The sequence below is a fragment of the Heteronotia binoei genome, chromosome 15 (genome assembly GCF_032191835.1).
Source record: "Heteronotia binoei isolate CCM8104 ecotype False Entrance Well chromosome 15, APGP_CSIRO_Hbin_v1, whole genome shotgun sequence".
In the NCBI taxonomy this organism is placed as follows: Eukaryota; Metazoa; Chordata; class Lepidosauria; order Squamata; family Gekkonidae; genus Heteronotia; species Heteronotia binoei.
Window position 1 is genome coordinate 24453266 of NC_083237.1, and position 15005 is coordinate 24468270.

The 15005-nt window shown below is 41.6% G+C and overlaps 1 protein-coding gene across 1 annotated transcript in view; it reads right to left on the reverse strand.

Moving 5' to 3' along the window:
• NTN5 (netrin 5) overlaps nucleotides 1–14456 on the reverse strand; it is a 38465-nt gene extending 24009 nt beyond the window's left edge. The window contains exon 1 of the mRNA XM_060255714.1: nucleotides 14070–14456. The gene's annotated coding sequence lies outside the window, so the exon portion shown is untranslated. The remainder of the gene's footprint in view (nucleotides 1–14069) is intronic.
• Nucleotides 14457–15005: the final 549 nt, after the last annotated feature.

Here is a 15005-nt window from a genome sequence, read left to right on the forward strand (position 1 = left end):
GGGAAAGATTCCCTGTAAACCACTACTCGGCAGGGGGCAGGTGGCGGCTGATTGTAGGCAACAGCCTATTTGCTAGATTTTACACTTGGACGCTTTACTTGCATCCCAGAGACCAGGTGGCTGGAGACACTGCTGCTCCAGGAGGGGTACAGGAAGCATAAATCATAGCTAAAAACTACCCCCCCCCGCCACTATCCACTTGACCATCAATTTTTGTTCTCTGTACTGATTCGTTACACATATGTTATGTCACCTTCTCCAAGCATGCAGACTGTGCTGTTTAGAGCGTGTCAACACAGAAGAAAAAGCAGGGGCACCACTTTGAAAGTGGGGGGAGCTCTTTCTGGCCTTCTTCCTTGTACATCTTGTCTTCTTCTTCTTCCAGGCTGCATAGGATTATTTCTTAGAAGTATCAATATGTCTGGTCAGCTCATGAACAAATCAAATGGGTTGGATCCTTCTGGACAGCATTTTTTGCTCTTATCTTGCCCGATTCCCCTCCTTCTTGCAGCCTCTATCCTGACTGGCTTTTGTCCATGCAAGTTCCATCATCTCCAGCATAAACTTTCTGGTGGTCCAAAAGGACTCCCCCTCCTTTTTGTTTCACCAGAAGAAAAGCTGGTTGTCTCCAACCCAATGAGTCTATGCAAGCTGCACATCTCAGAAAAACACAAAACCCCTTCCTTAAATAAGAAGAGTTAGACCATTTTTTGCACACAGCTTACCACGCAGTCACGTTCCTGTTCTCTCCGCAGCATCCATCGGATTTCCCACTATCTGCGCCAGAGTTACAGGAAGTGCCGTGGCTTTTGTGTAGCAAACGTAAACCACTAAAACCCAGTTTTCATTTGCTACGCAAAAGCTGCAGCACTTCCTGTAACTCCGGCGCAGATAGTGGGAAATCCGACAGACGCTGCAGAGAGAACAGGAATGTGACCGCGTGGTAAGCTGTGTGCGAAAACGGTATTAGTTTTAATACCCTGCTTTTTTCTACCTGAAAGAGTCTCAAAGCACCTTAAAATCCCCTTCCCTTCCTCTTCCCACAAAATGCACTTGTGAGGTAGGTGGAGCTGAAAGAGTTCTGAGAGTAGGCTTCCCAATCCCCAGGTCCCAGCAGGGGATCCCCCGTTTTTACAGGCTTCTCCCCACCTCCAGCCAGCTGGCTGGCAGGGGAAGCCCTGCCCCCCACAGTCACCATGTAGATTTAGAGCTCCTGCAGGTCCATTTTTAAAATATGTGCCTTTAGGGCTGAGCAGGAAGCAGGAAACAGGAAGGGCTTCGGTGAACGGCCCCTCCCTTTGTTTTGCTTTCATTTTCAGATCAAGTAAAGTTCTTCAGGAACAAGACCCAGTAAGTATTTGCGTGTGTGAGAGAGGGAGGGGGCAGGGGATTCCCTGGTTTGGAGGCCCTCCCCCCACTTTAGAAAGCATGGGGGGGGGAATGTCTACTGGGTACTCTATTATTCCCTATGGATAATGATTCCCATAGGGAATAATGGGGAATTGATCCGTGGGTATTGGGGGCTCTGGGGGGGCTATGTTTTGAGGTAGAAGCACCGAATTTTTAGTATAGCATCTAGTGCCTCTTCCCAAAATACCCCCCAAGTTTCAAAACTATTGAACCAGGGGGTCCAATTCTATGAGCCCTAAAAGATAGTGCCCCTATCCTTCATTATTTCCTATGGAAGAAAGGCATTTAAAAAGGTGTGCTGTCCCTTTAAATGTGATGGCCAGAACTCCCTTGGAGTTCAATTATGCTTGTCACACCCTTGTTACTGGCTCCACCCCAATGTCTCCTGGCTCCACCCCCAAAGTCCCCAGATATTTCTTGAATTGGACTTGGCAACCCTATCTGAGAGAACCGTGAGTGGTCCAAGGTCTCCCAGCAGGCATCACATGGAGGAGAGGGGAATCAAACCCAGTTCTCCAGAATAGAGTCTGCTGCTCTTCACTACACCATACTGGCTCTCAAGATGTAGATGTGTGTGTATGTATGTGTATGCATGCATGTGAATCTTTTTTTTTTGTCAAGTTGCAGTCAACTTATGGCAACCCCATAGGGTTTTCAAGGCAAGAAACATTCAGAGGTGGTTTGCCATTGCCTGCCTCTGCTTAGCCATGCTGGACTTCCTTGGTGGCCTCCCATCCAAGCACTAACCAGGGCTGACACTCTTAGCTTCTGAAATCTGATGACATCTTCTAGCCTGGGCTATCTAGGCCAGGGTTGTATGTGAATAGTCTGTGCTATTAACATTGCTATAATTATTGCAAGGTCTAAAAAGAAGACATAAGGAATTATTTTTAAATATATGGGTTTTCAAAAAATATTTCAGTCTTCAGTATCTCAAAGACCTTGATGTGAATCGCCCCTCTACTGCCCCCCTTCCCCTACTGGAACCTAAAATACCCAGAAAAGGCCTAGCGACTGTTACCGTCAAATACAAATAAGCTTTGGTCTTTTCTTCAGGAAGAAATATTTTAGTCTGCCTTCTTGCAGACTTGTGTTCTATGGCACTGAAAAGATCTCACAATAGGAATGCTGGTGAAAAATCTATTAAAAGCCCCCAATTAATTTTTTTTCCTGCCAAAGCTCTCTGAGGTGCAGCCCCATGAAACAGCCTTTCAATTTGGGGGTGTCAATTGCCATTATCTAAAGTTCTTCCTTCACTTTCTGTTGAGCACTCATCCAGAAAAGTTCCTCTATGCCCTAGACCCAGCTGCTAAAGGCCCTAGTGATGGGGGGTGGGAATCCTGGTACAACATGAGTACTGCCCTCACATTACGGCAAACAGCAGCTCATGGGGCAAGGCAATTTTCATTTGGGAAATGGTGCAGGAGGGAAAGAGTTAAGCCTTCTAATCTCACCCCATGGACCCCATTCTAAGTGGTCATCCCAGCCTCCCCCTTTTAAGGTTAGAGTAAATGTACAGAGGCCCAGTGACAGAGGCCTAAAATAATGTCTGGCCTTGCCAGACTTGGCCAAACCTATTCAGTGCTTCTCCAGAGGCCAAGTACAGCGCTGTACATCACTTGACGCTGATTCTCACAGAGGCTTCAGAACCATTTGCCTATTAGTTTGCTGAATCTGGACTTTATGCTTTTCTGTTCCCTGTCTGTGCTACTAATTCACCCTACCTCCTCCCTGAGGAGGCAACTGGAACAAAATAAAAGGATTTTGTGGGTTCAGGGTTAGATAGATACATTATTTTGTCATTTGCCTTTACTTTTAAAAACTTTATTAAAAAAGAAAGCAATGTTTTCTGTTTGCTGAAATGCCAATCTCTCTCTCTCTCTCATACACACTCTTTTGGCACTCACAACATCCTTTCCATGATGTCAGAATTTCTGGCTTTCATTCCTCTTCTGAGGATATTTGGCTCTTGACTCCCACTGGCATATCTCTGTTTCATCTCCTTTTGCTATTATACCAAATGAAACCCAGGAGGGACCAAGTGTTGTCGGAAATAAGACCGTTCTTGACAGGGTCAGCTAATATTTCAGCTAAGAGAGTGGCAATTTTACCGCCATTGGATAGCCCAATCCTAGCCTGGCACTCACTCACCACAAAGAAGGTCCTCTATCTCCTTTCAAGCTGTCCTCTCAGCGGGTAAATATATACATATGTATTCACCCCTTCCACTCAGTGAAGTCTCTCTCATTCAATTACCAAAGCAGATCTTGGAATCTATGGCTTCTACTGGTGCATTTGCATGAAATGCACAAATGCACAGTTGTACATCTGTTAGGAAGGTGCACTCTGAAGAGGAGGCATATCAACTTCCTAAATAAAATATTCACATCACCTACAAAGTAATCCTTTTAACTGGAGATGTTGGGGATTGAATCTGAGACATGCTGTGTGCAGAGCAGAGGCATTTCACCCTCTTGTATGTCGGGAATAATGTTTTCTTGTATGTCTCCAGGAAATTATACTTTTTTCTTCAGGGTAAAAAAAGAAGGTATTTATCAGGTCAAGCTAGTATTTATCCAAGTAGAAGATGGCATTCCTTTAGGAACATCTTTAGGTCACAGACAGACATGTCTTGCTTGCTGCTTTTGTTCTACATTAAGGTTTTCCCTTGACTTTCTGTCAGTCTCCGTCGAGACTGAATGTGAAATCCTGGCTTAATAAAACTACCTATGGATAGTGTGATTGCCTTGTGGCTTATGGTTCATCAAACAGAGCTCTGAAAACGTGCTTTGAATTTGTTTTATTAACTATAATCTTAGTATGTTTTTGGATAACACGGATGTCTTCCTACTTCTCCAGCGACACCCTGAAAGTAGCAAGATCCAAAAAGTGCCCCCAAAGGCTTGACTTCCAGAAAGAAAATGGCACAGAGGAGAGTCTCCCCGTCCAATTTAAGGGTCTAGGGATGAATATATATATATATAAGTCCTTCATTTCACATCACATTCTCACAGAACATAACAGTCTCCTAGTTTTGAAAGATATACTCAGCTGTTGTAACAACTGATAATTGTCAAGTGTGTTAATGTTAGTATTATCTAAAATCTCGCTCAAAACTGACCTCCGTTCTCTTAATAAACAGTTCATTAGCAGAGGTTGTAATATGATCCAAATGTTATGAATACCGTATTTTCTTCATTGTTTCATGCAAGGCAGGAACTGGTGCGCTTTATGAATGAGTGAGGGATGTTCTGTAAATTGGCTGAATTTGTGAATGATTCCAAAATGTGCGTAATTCAAGAAACTCTGTGTGATAATCAGAGAACTCTCACTTGCATCTATGCAGATTAGATGGGGTGGAAAGAGGCAGCAATTAAGCTGTTGAATCTTTAAATGCTCAGCTGCTGAAGTGGTTATTTGTGCCAATTTAAGCCCACTTCTCAGAATCAAGTAGAGAAGTCAAACATTTGACTAATATTGGGAGATAAGAAACGGGCACACTGACCACCCACACCCTCTGCTTTTTCATACTCCCTGTTGCAAAATGACTCCTCACCCCACGGGCAACCTGTGTAGAACTCACAGCTTTGTTAGAAAATGTTTGATTTGCATTCTGGTTAGATTCAGAGGTTGCTCCAGCCCTGCACTCAGAGGAAACCAGGGAAGACGCCCGAGGAACCATTGTGGGGAAAAGGAACAGTTTCAGTTAGGAGGAGGACTAAGCCTCTAAAATTGTAATTCTTCCTAGTGATGGTAGAAGAAAAAGAAGGGAGGAAAATTCATTTCTTTGGTGGAGGAAAAAGATCTAGGAGAGGAAAGCTCACTGAAATCTGGTAACGTGGGACCTTACCCCATCTGGTATTTTCTTCACCAGGAGTTCTGAGAGTCCCCATGTTATGTTTTTTGTTGTAAATGTTTTCTGTCTTTCCCAAACATTGGCAGAGAATCCTAGAGACAAGCACTTTTATTTGAAAACTCCACTAAAAAAGTCTCCCCCACCACCACCCACAGCACCATGTGCTGGTTTTCTGCTGCATACTGAAGCCTGCATGGCCACATTGGGGAGAGGCAAATAAAATACTGGGGACCAGCACATGTATGTGCATTATATGTAGTTTGGTACTACAATTGTACCTAAGCAGGTCTACTCAGAAGTAAATATCATTATATTCAAGGAAACTTACTCCCAGAAAAATGTTTTTAGGATTACATTGCCAGTGGCCCCAATCCAGCACAAAATTAAGCACACTTAAACCCATGGATTATTTTCTCCTGTTTGCAAAAAAACCCAAAACAAACAAAAATCTTTGCATGATTACCAGCCATTCATCGTTTTTATGGAGCATCCTTATTTGCAAGCTTTGTCCGTAATAAATAGAAAATTTATTACAGACAAAAGTGAGTCCATATTTTTCTCATACCATCTCATTGGACAACATCAAGATCCACATGAAAAATGATGAATCAAAGAAGTATTCATCACTGCGACCAACTGAATGAGATGCAGCATCTTCTATCAAAATACTGTCATGTACATTACTGCTGGCCTCACATCACTTCAGTGCCAAAGAGTTCAATTTCCCTGGGCCTGGGAGGAGGGGAAAACTACACATCCTGCGCTCTGTTCTTTGGAGGACAGGAAGGAGAAAATGCAAAGGACACAATACAAAGCAAAATCTTCTAGAAAATAACTAGCAATTGCTGGGAAATTGAAGCCTATCTTTCTCAAAACTCCGTAAATACTGCTCCAGTTTATAAGGAAGCTCTCAAACATGAGCCTCTAATGAGCTGCCGATGTAGGAAGTGGCTGAACGGTCTATAATTTCTCTGGTTAAAAGAAGCATCTCTCTGCATATATTGATGTCTCGAGAATATGTGAGCACAAATCTGAATGTTGCATGCGTTGTTAGATCTGCATAGATAGTACTATTTGAAATAGCTACAAGTAGTTAATTGCCTTCCAGTTTCAGATCTGCAGAAGCACAGTGGTGATGGGCTTTCCCCGCTTGGATCAGCCACACTGGTTTTGAAAGGTCTTCTCAGGAGTAAAAGACACTGGGTTGGATCCAGCCAACTTTTCCACTGGTGAAAAAACGATGAGAGAGTCCTGTGGCCAACACCACCAAAAAAAGGTTATGCTAGAATCTGCATAAACAAAAACAGGGTGTGGCAGAGGCCGTAACAAGCAAGATGGAGTGAAAAAGTAGACTGGCTGAATCCAACTCATTGCGTTTTAAAATCACTAACCTAAAGGAAATGGGATAAAGTGTTGTTTATGCATACAGACACTCCTAACGCTGTCCTATTTTTATCTAATCTTTACCAGCGGGAAGTCAGGAATGCAACATCTCTGTTCTCAAAAGAGATATCATAGTTTCCTTTTGAGTTCAAGGGATTTTTAAAAAAAGTTAATGTACATAAATGCCTTGGAGCACTTGACAACGCTATACAAATGCTAAACATTTCTATGAGCATTATTGTCAGATACTGATGTATAGTATTTTATTATGGCTTGATGGGTTACTATTTTCTGTTTATAATTTACTATCACTAATACGCATTTATAATCTATCTGTAGGCCAGTCTAACCATGGGAATAGAACAGTATATAAATGTTCTTAAACAGATCAAAATACATGCCCAGGGAGGGGGAAACTAGTATCTTTTTAGTATTTTGGAACACAATAATATCCCTTGCCACTGCTGGGTGTTGTGTTCTTGTTTCTTCTTTTATGTAATAGAATCCACAGCAACATTTTACTAACTTTTGGAATCCCCAATGCCACATTAGATGACCTTTGACATATAAATAAATTATTGCCAGATGACAGGGGAAACACTCCCCTCCCTCAAATAACCAAACATCTTCATTTGCTAGCCAGTAAAGTCACAGCCAGTATTCAGCTTAAAACACAAAGAACCCCCCCTTCACGCACAAAGGGGAGGGTCTCAGTACACAAACATTCAAACATTTAACTTTGAAATGTATCTGTCACAATAGCACATGGCTTCCACAGAGCGGTTACTGTGGGCATTTAAAAATCATGAGCATGTTCTCTCACCTCATAGACTACAAAATCTGTGAAGTCAAATGTTTGAAAATGGAGGGGGAGAAAAGAAACAGAAGAGTAGATGTCCCTCAGAACACATTCTCTCATTTGGAATGAGTGAACTTGAAATAATTGCCCTTCCTGCTGCACACAGCTCCACAAAAATTTACTCTGCAAAACCCACTGTTGCCACTTTTCAAACACATTGAGCATGTGTACAGAAGAGACTTTAAACTGCAGCTGAAATGACAGTTCCAGTAGGATAGCTGTGTTAGTCTATTGTAGCAAAACAATAAAACAGAAATCCAGTAGCACCTTACAATTCCCTGTCTTCTCCCCCACAACAGATACCCTGTGAGGTGGGTGGGGCTGAGAGGGACCTCACAGCAGCTGCCCTTTCAAGGACAACCTCTGCCAGAGCTATGGCTGACCCAAGGCCATTCCAGCAGCTGCAAGTGGAGGAGTAGGGAATCAAACCCGGTTCTCCCCGATAAGAGTCCACACACTTAACCACTACACCAAACTGGCTCTCTGTGGGGGATTCTCTATGTGAGGACTCCTCCTTTCCTCCCCCCCTTCTGTAATTTTCTGTAAAAATGAGGACAATGATTCTTCACTGAGGAAGTGAGTGCTTGCTTACCAAAGCTCATACTGGAATAAGAGTTGTTAGTCATTACGTTATTTTGATCACATGGCTCCCTGGTGACCTAGCTGCTTCTTCAATCCCCACCAAGTAGCAAGGTTACCATAAAATGACAATCACCCCAGTTATACTCCTCTGCAGAGAACAGCTTGTCTCTCACTCAAGTCTGTCTTTTTGTTATTTAGTGTGAAATTCCCTCCTTCCACACACACACCTGCTGCTTTTGTGTGGCTATTCTTAAGAAGTTGCAGCTCACATGCCACAAGAATAAAGCCAGAGCCATTATGAGCTCAACACAAAATCCACAGAAGCTATCTCTATTTGAACTGCATCTGTACTTGGTTCAGGTCATTCCTTGCCTTCATATAGCCAGCCTCCACAGAAGTCACTGTGGTATTGATTCTGCCCTGTCTCTGCATGGTGGGACAGAATGACCCCATTGCCTCCACTACAGAGATATACCCAAATTACCGGCCCACAAAGGAGGCCAACCACTTGCTTAATCTCTGCATCAGTTTCTGCTTTGGGGATATGTCCTTCCAATCAAAAGGCAGAACAATGACAAAGGAGAAACCCAGGGAGTCAGCTCTTCCCTAGATGGACAAGTCTTACTTTTTCATGGTCTAAAAATAAAGCAGTGTGAGTGAACCATCGTTCCAATTTTAATTCAGATAAAAAGGTGTCCCAACAACCAGAAGCCTGAGAAATACTGCAATAGAGATTCAACTCTTTCTGCACTGACCTTCCTTGTTGCAAACATTTTCACAGTTCTTAATTTAAATCAATTCAATTTTGTAGACTCTTTTCCTCTGATTCTCTTCCGTGTTCTTAACATTTGCCTTTCGTTATCTGAAATACTGATTTTTCCCCAGTCTATATTTCTGCTTCACTGTCATGTAAACTACATTTCCCTTACCACTGACAGAGATTCCATTTATCAAGAACTGCTAAAAAAACATTATGAGCGTTAAATTAACATTATGTTAATTTCCTTATTGATTTCTGATGCTCAGAAACTAGCCAGTGTCTAATGAAGAATGGAAAACTCAGGTCTGATAATTTGGAGTAATTAAACTTAATGACCAGTTCTCATAAAGCACAACATCTCACAGAAAGAGATACACACATTCCCTTCCCTTCTGGTCAATAAGAAACAACCAAATATTGTCACTCAGGGATTTCTTGGAATCTTATAATGTGGCACAGTATTGTCAGGAAAGTATCAATAATGGAAAAGAATGTCATAGTTGCGAGAACAATCAGAATTATTTCAGAAGGGTTCTATCCTCTAATTCTTTTTATTTGTCTGGCTAAATATTGATTTTTTATTTCCTACCTTTGCTTTGCAATCTCTGTTATGACTGAGACAGACAGGTACACACAGAAAGGACTGTGCTATTGAATAATTCAGGTATATTCCAAACCAGTGTTTCACCTGTGAATAACCCTAAGAAATGTGCCTACATTGGGAACTTGCCTGTGATTATGTTCATGGATGAGTGGCATTAGATTGTCTAAGAATTTGGCCTATTTTCAAACATGCGCTATTTATTCTCATTATCATTACCCCCCTTGCCACTTTAGTGACTTGATGAATCATTAACTTTTAATTTGTAACAAGATAATGAACGTGACAATTACTTCCGGTCTTGCATGCTGGATGCTAATTGAAGTTTTGTCTTCTGAGATTAGACAGCTAGGGGCTAGGCAAAAGGGTGTGTTCTGTCTGCTTAGATTTCTCCTATTGAAAATCAAAAGGTTTCTTGTTAAACTTTTTTAGGACAGGAGGCTGGATTCATCTCCCTCCCCTCCAAAACTGGCAACAAAGAAGGGTACAGAGCAGCTTTCACCAAAACAAACAAAACCAGGATCAGATATACGCAGAAGAGGAATAGCCAGTGCCATCAGAAGTTTGTATTTTATCAAAAATGTATTGTGTAAATCTTCCTAAATATGATTTTTTCTCCGAGACTCAGGTACTTCGAGAGACTCAGTTTATTCCAGATTATGTAGTTGCCTGTTGACCTATCAAATGTCTAAAAGCCTTTATGAAAAAGGTTTTGAAAATAGGAAAATAAAAACCACATTGCATTACTATTGAAATCCACTGCCTGTTCCCATGATACTGATTACTAGTAGATGGCCAAAATCCACAGACCCTTCTATAGAGAAATGGTTAGCTTAAGCACAGAACATAGCTGAAACCCACAAAGTGGCACAACAAAGCAAGTCCCACTGAAATTTATGCAACATTTTCCGCATTAATAATTTTGGGCTGAAGCAGAAATCCCAAACATTTTGTAATGGGGAAAGTGGACAGCCAAGCAAGATATCTCAATGGCTTCTTCTCTCTCTGTTGCATTTTGGGCAGAATAAAATATAGCGTAAATATGAGCAATATGCACAAGAGTTATCCAGTGATTTTAACAAGATTGGGGTCTGAATTTGGATACATTTTACTCTGGTCCGTTAAAGCGAAAATAAAAATAGTAATGGAAAATCTATCACTCCCTACATCTCAATAGTGAAATGCACCAATACCCCTAAGCAAACTCCTCAACTGATGAAACATGGTCTCCATATTATTACATTGATGCAAGCTGGTTTTGTTGTTCATCTTCTCTGTTACTTCAATGAAATGCATATACAGATTTTATAGTTAAGGCACTGGGGTGGAAAGATTTTGAAACAGGCTGCCTGCTCTCCTGACAATAGAAACTATTTGCATTTAAAATAGCCCTTGCGTTAAAAAAAATTATTCTGTAGATAAGAGGAAAACGTTTTACTAGTGAAGGGATTTGAGGATGTATTCTTCAAACAACCTTCCCTTTCCATCCAGACTGTATCTATCCAATCACCTCCGTCTGTCAAAGGCTGTGAATTCTGGGGCATGTTCTCAGTGGTATGTGGGTTACCAGCACAGCTCTTGCTTTGTGTAAAATGAAAACTGCAACCTACACACATTGATGGACTCCTGTGACTGCACATTATAGGAGAACAAGTGAAAGCAGCCAAGGTGTCTTTTACAGAAACTATTCCACCCTCTGCGATTGCCTCATTAAGGGGTTCCAGACAAGCCCCCGCACCCGCCTGCCTGAACACAGTTGGAAAACCACTGTTGAGAGGGCTTTTCTCTGCCACAGTCATCCTGGACAGCCATGGTCATGTCATCCCCTCTTAATTTCAGTTCCTCCTTGTGATATGGTAATAGAGATGCCTACCTGACAAGGCTGGTAATGCTACGAAGCCAAAATGACTTGTAAAAGTACCAAGAAAGTAGTTAATAATAAAATTGTTGTTCAGCTGCACAAACCAGTAGGTAGCAGCTGAAACACTGTTGAAGAAAAGCTGAGGAGCCACCGGGCTCTGATTCTGTGGACCTTGATGATGATTCATAATTAGACTTGCATTGTAGAGTACCTAATGATGGCCCTTATTAGGTATAGAAGGTTCCACACATGCGAATATACAACTCAACAAGGCTATAAATAAACACATATATGTTCTCTTTGTAATCTCCTCTCGAATGAGTATTTTCTGTCCAATTATTCCACCAGCGAGCCTGCAGCAAACGTGGACTATTGCACCCTTCTTAAATCTTCGTTCGCGAAGCCAAGCCAAGCCGAGAGAGAGAGAGAGAGAGATTCCACCTTTGCAGACACAATTCCCATTTTCTCATTGCTGATGCTGATTCCAGCTAAGCACCGTACTTGTATCTAACATAGGCCTTTTCTTCAAATAACATCTTTCCTCAGTTTGCTTTCAGTACTAACAACATTGCTAGTATTAGCTGGGCCCTCAAACTCTGGAGGGAAATGTATTATTTGGAGAACTAGGTTGATAATCTGAAAATTATTGTAGACTGTGTAGACTATTGTAGACTGGGGGGGAGCTTTCTCCATCATGCTAAGAACACCTCCCACACCATTCTGTAGCAAACATCCAGTTTGATGAAGAGTTCTGGGAAACACAAAAGCTTGTAAACTACATTAGGATATTTTGGTTGCAACTTGTTTTCAGAATTGTTCTTTGGAACAAAGCACCTACTTACCAGTTTTATAAACAAACATGGGTGTGTATCCAAGCAATAGGAAAGGGTACATTCCGAATGCTTCTAAAACAATTAGCAGGCCATACCAACTGTGTCCCCCTTCCACATGAAAATGACGGGTTGGATCCTATCTGTTTTTCTTCCCTTCCTTGTTCCAGGACCCATTCAACTTTTGTCCACAAGGGTCCCACAATTTCTGGTGTACCCCTCTGGGCATTTAGAAGAGACACTTATCCTCCTCTTCTGCCAGAGGAAAACCTACCAGGATCCAACCTGGTATCTCATCTTCTCATTTTTAAGCTTTCATTGAATATGCATTCTTAAACCTGATATAAAATAAGCCTATTTTAATTTTCTGTCTTGGCAAATGTCGAAAGCCCATGAATTGCTTATCCATCTTCTCTACTCTTGCTTCACTGTAATTTGTTTTTGTGATGAAAAATTCCTACTCAAATTACATTTAAATTAAGGAATTGTGGCATTTAATCTACCTGTTCTCAGTGTCATTAAAACAAAATACCTGCAATCAAGTCTTAAATGTTAGCATATATATATGAAGCTGCTTATTTCTTCAGGAGAAGGATGTTATACCCAAATTCAAATGGCTTCAGTCTCGATGAGGAAACTTATCACAGCAAAAGCTGGTGTATATGCAGCATTTCTGAAAAACCAGTTCATAAAATTTTGAGGCCAAATCCCTTTCCAGTTTCAAAATCTTTTTCTCTTCAGTTGATACTCAGCAAATTTCACATCAGCAAGCTTTCAACTCCAGCAAATTCAAATTTAGTAGAAGACTGTGGATTTCTCCAACAAGGGAGGCTGTCCTCCACAAAATGGAGGAAATGATGGCTTTTTATGGAATTTCATGTATTAGAAGAGTGTGCACAATCCTGAGTGCAAATAATCAAGGTTTGATCTAGTCAAACCTAGTCCTCCCCATGAAATTCTTTTTAAAAATTCTGTCATATATATGACATAGATGTTTACCAGAATTCACTACTGCCTATTTCAATTGCAATTCCTGCTACAACAACCAATATGTAGAAATAAAGAATCCATTACACCAAAATCAACTAGCTCACATCAACACACAGCTGCTGGGGCTGAAGCTGCTGCTCACATTTGCCGAATATTCAGCCCAGCTCCTATTCTACTTACGAGCTGTGGAGTAGGTAATTAAACAAGCGTCACAATAATTTCAGCATGTCACTTGGGACAATTCAATATTTCGTTGCAATTTGGAGCAGAGGGAGGGACAGGAAACAAAGGATTTGCGGGTTCCTGAGATGCAAATGTTCAGGGCAACTTCCCCCCCCGCAAGCATTTTTGGAAGGCTTGCAAAGCCCCCCTAAAATATCCCCAAAATTGTCTCTGAAACCAGAAATTATAAACAAAGATTGTGCCATTTACTAGCAAGATGCTTTCCTTGCCCTGCATCTCTTACATAATTTATTATCCAATGTCTGTCGCAAATATGGATATATTTAAGCAATATAACCGCCAGCATGTTAGTTGTCTCAATAGCTTGACTAACCTTTATCTAATCTTTTCTCGCCTGCGTCTGATATTATGGATTCGTTTGGATATTGCTGCAATATAAACATTGCTGGCTTTAGGTGACACACACCACATATTCCAATAACCATGTCGGCTTTCTATTGCATTTGTTAGCTAGGGTATTATCTATAGCCATTATACTACAAAACCATCGGCAAGGCCGATATAATGCAGATAATGTATCCACATGAATGCTGCAGACTTTGCTGTCTTAAATATTTTCCTCTGATCGCATTTTTCGGTTTCGGCTGCTTAGTCAGGCTGCGCTAGAATTTATCATGCATTAGGGAAAAGAATGCAGGAAAACGATGTGATACAATAACATAGTGACACAATACAGCGATGATTGCAAACCAACCTTTTCTCCCCCCCGAATGCCGGGTCTGGAGTACCTCGTCCACCACTCTCCCCGCCGAGGTTTCTGGAATCCGATATCAGCCGGGGCTGGAGTTTCTTAAAAATGAAACCCTCTTTGTGGGGAGTTTATGAGGAAGTTTGGTGAGTTTTACAAGCCCTTGTGTAAATGGCAGGCGAATTCACCCCCGTCGAATTAGATCCGATCCACTGATGGGAAAGGGGAAATAGAGCCTCTGAAGATCTGCAAAAGCATTAGTCAGCTAAGTGAATTTTGATATTCAGATTTCTCGCCCAGGGTTGGAACCATGAGCCACTGGTGGTGAAAGAGGGTTCGAGAACTCTGTGGCTTTGATCTGTGGGTGTTACATTCCCGGGTAGCATGGGATAGAGCAAGTTGGCTTCTGACAGTGATGAACAGTGTGTCAAGGAGAACGGATAAGCACACAGACAAGACAGATGCCCAAACGCATGCAGACAGGTGGGTCAGGAGAGAGGGGGAGAGAGACAAACATAAACAGGCACATACACACCCTACCGACACATACACAGTAGCATCCCCAGAAATGTACATGGAACAGCAGTAACACAAACATAGCGATGAATCCAAAAACCACACGGGGAAAGAATTCAGGACTTTTATGTTTTTTCTGATTCTTGAGGAAGAAGACAAGAAAGGTTTAAATGGTGAAGGGTGAAGAGTCATGGTCTCTCAAGGATATTTTACCACACATACACCACCAGGGGGGAAATCACCTGCTAGCACATATTTTACCTCAGAAGGTACAGTTGTAAAGCAAGCCAGTACAACTGAAGGCCCAGCACATCAAACAAACACAGCTCACCAGCACAAAACTTGGTAAATGTTTTGTATTTATTGCCTGTCTGTAAATGTTTTATATTTATTGTCTGAGACAATACAAACAGGAAGGCTGCTAAG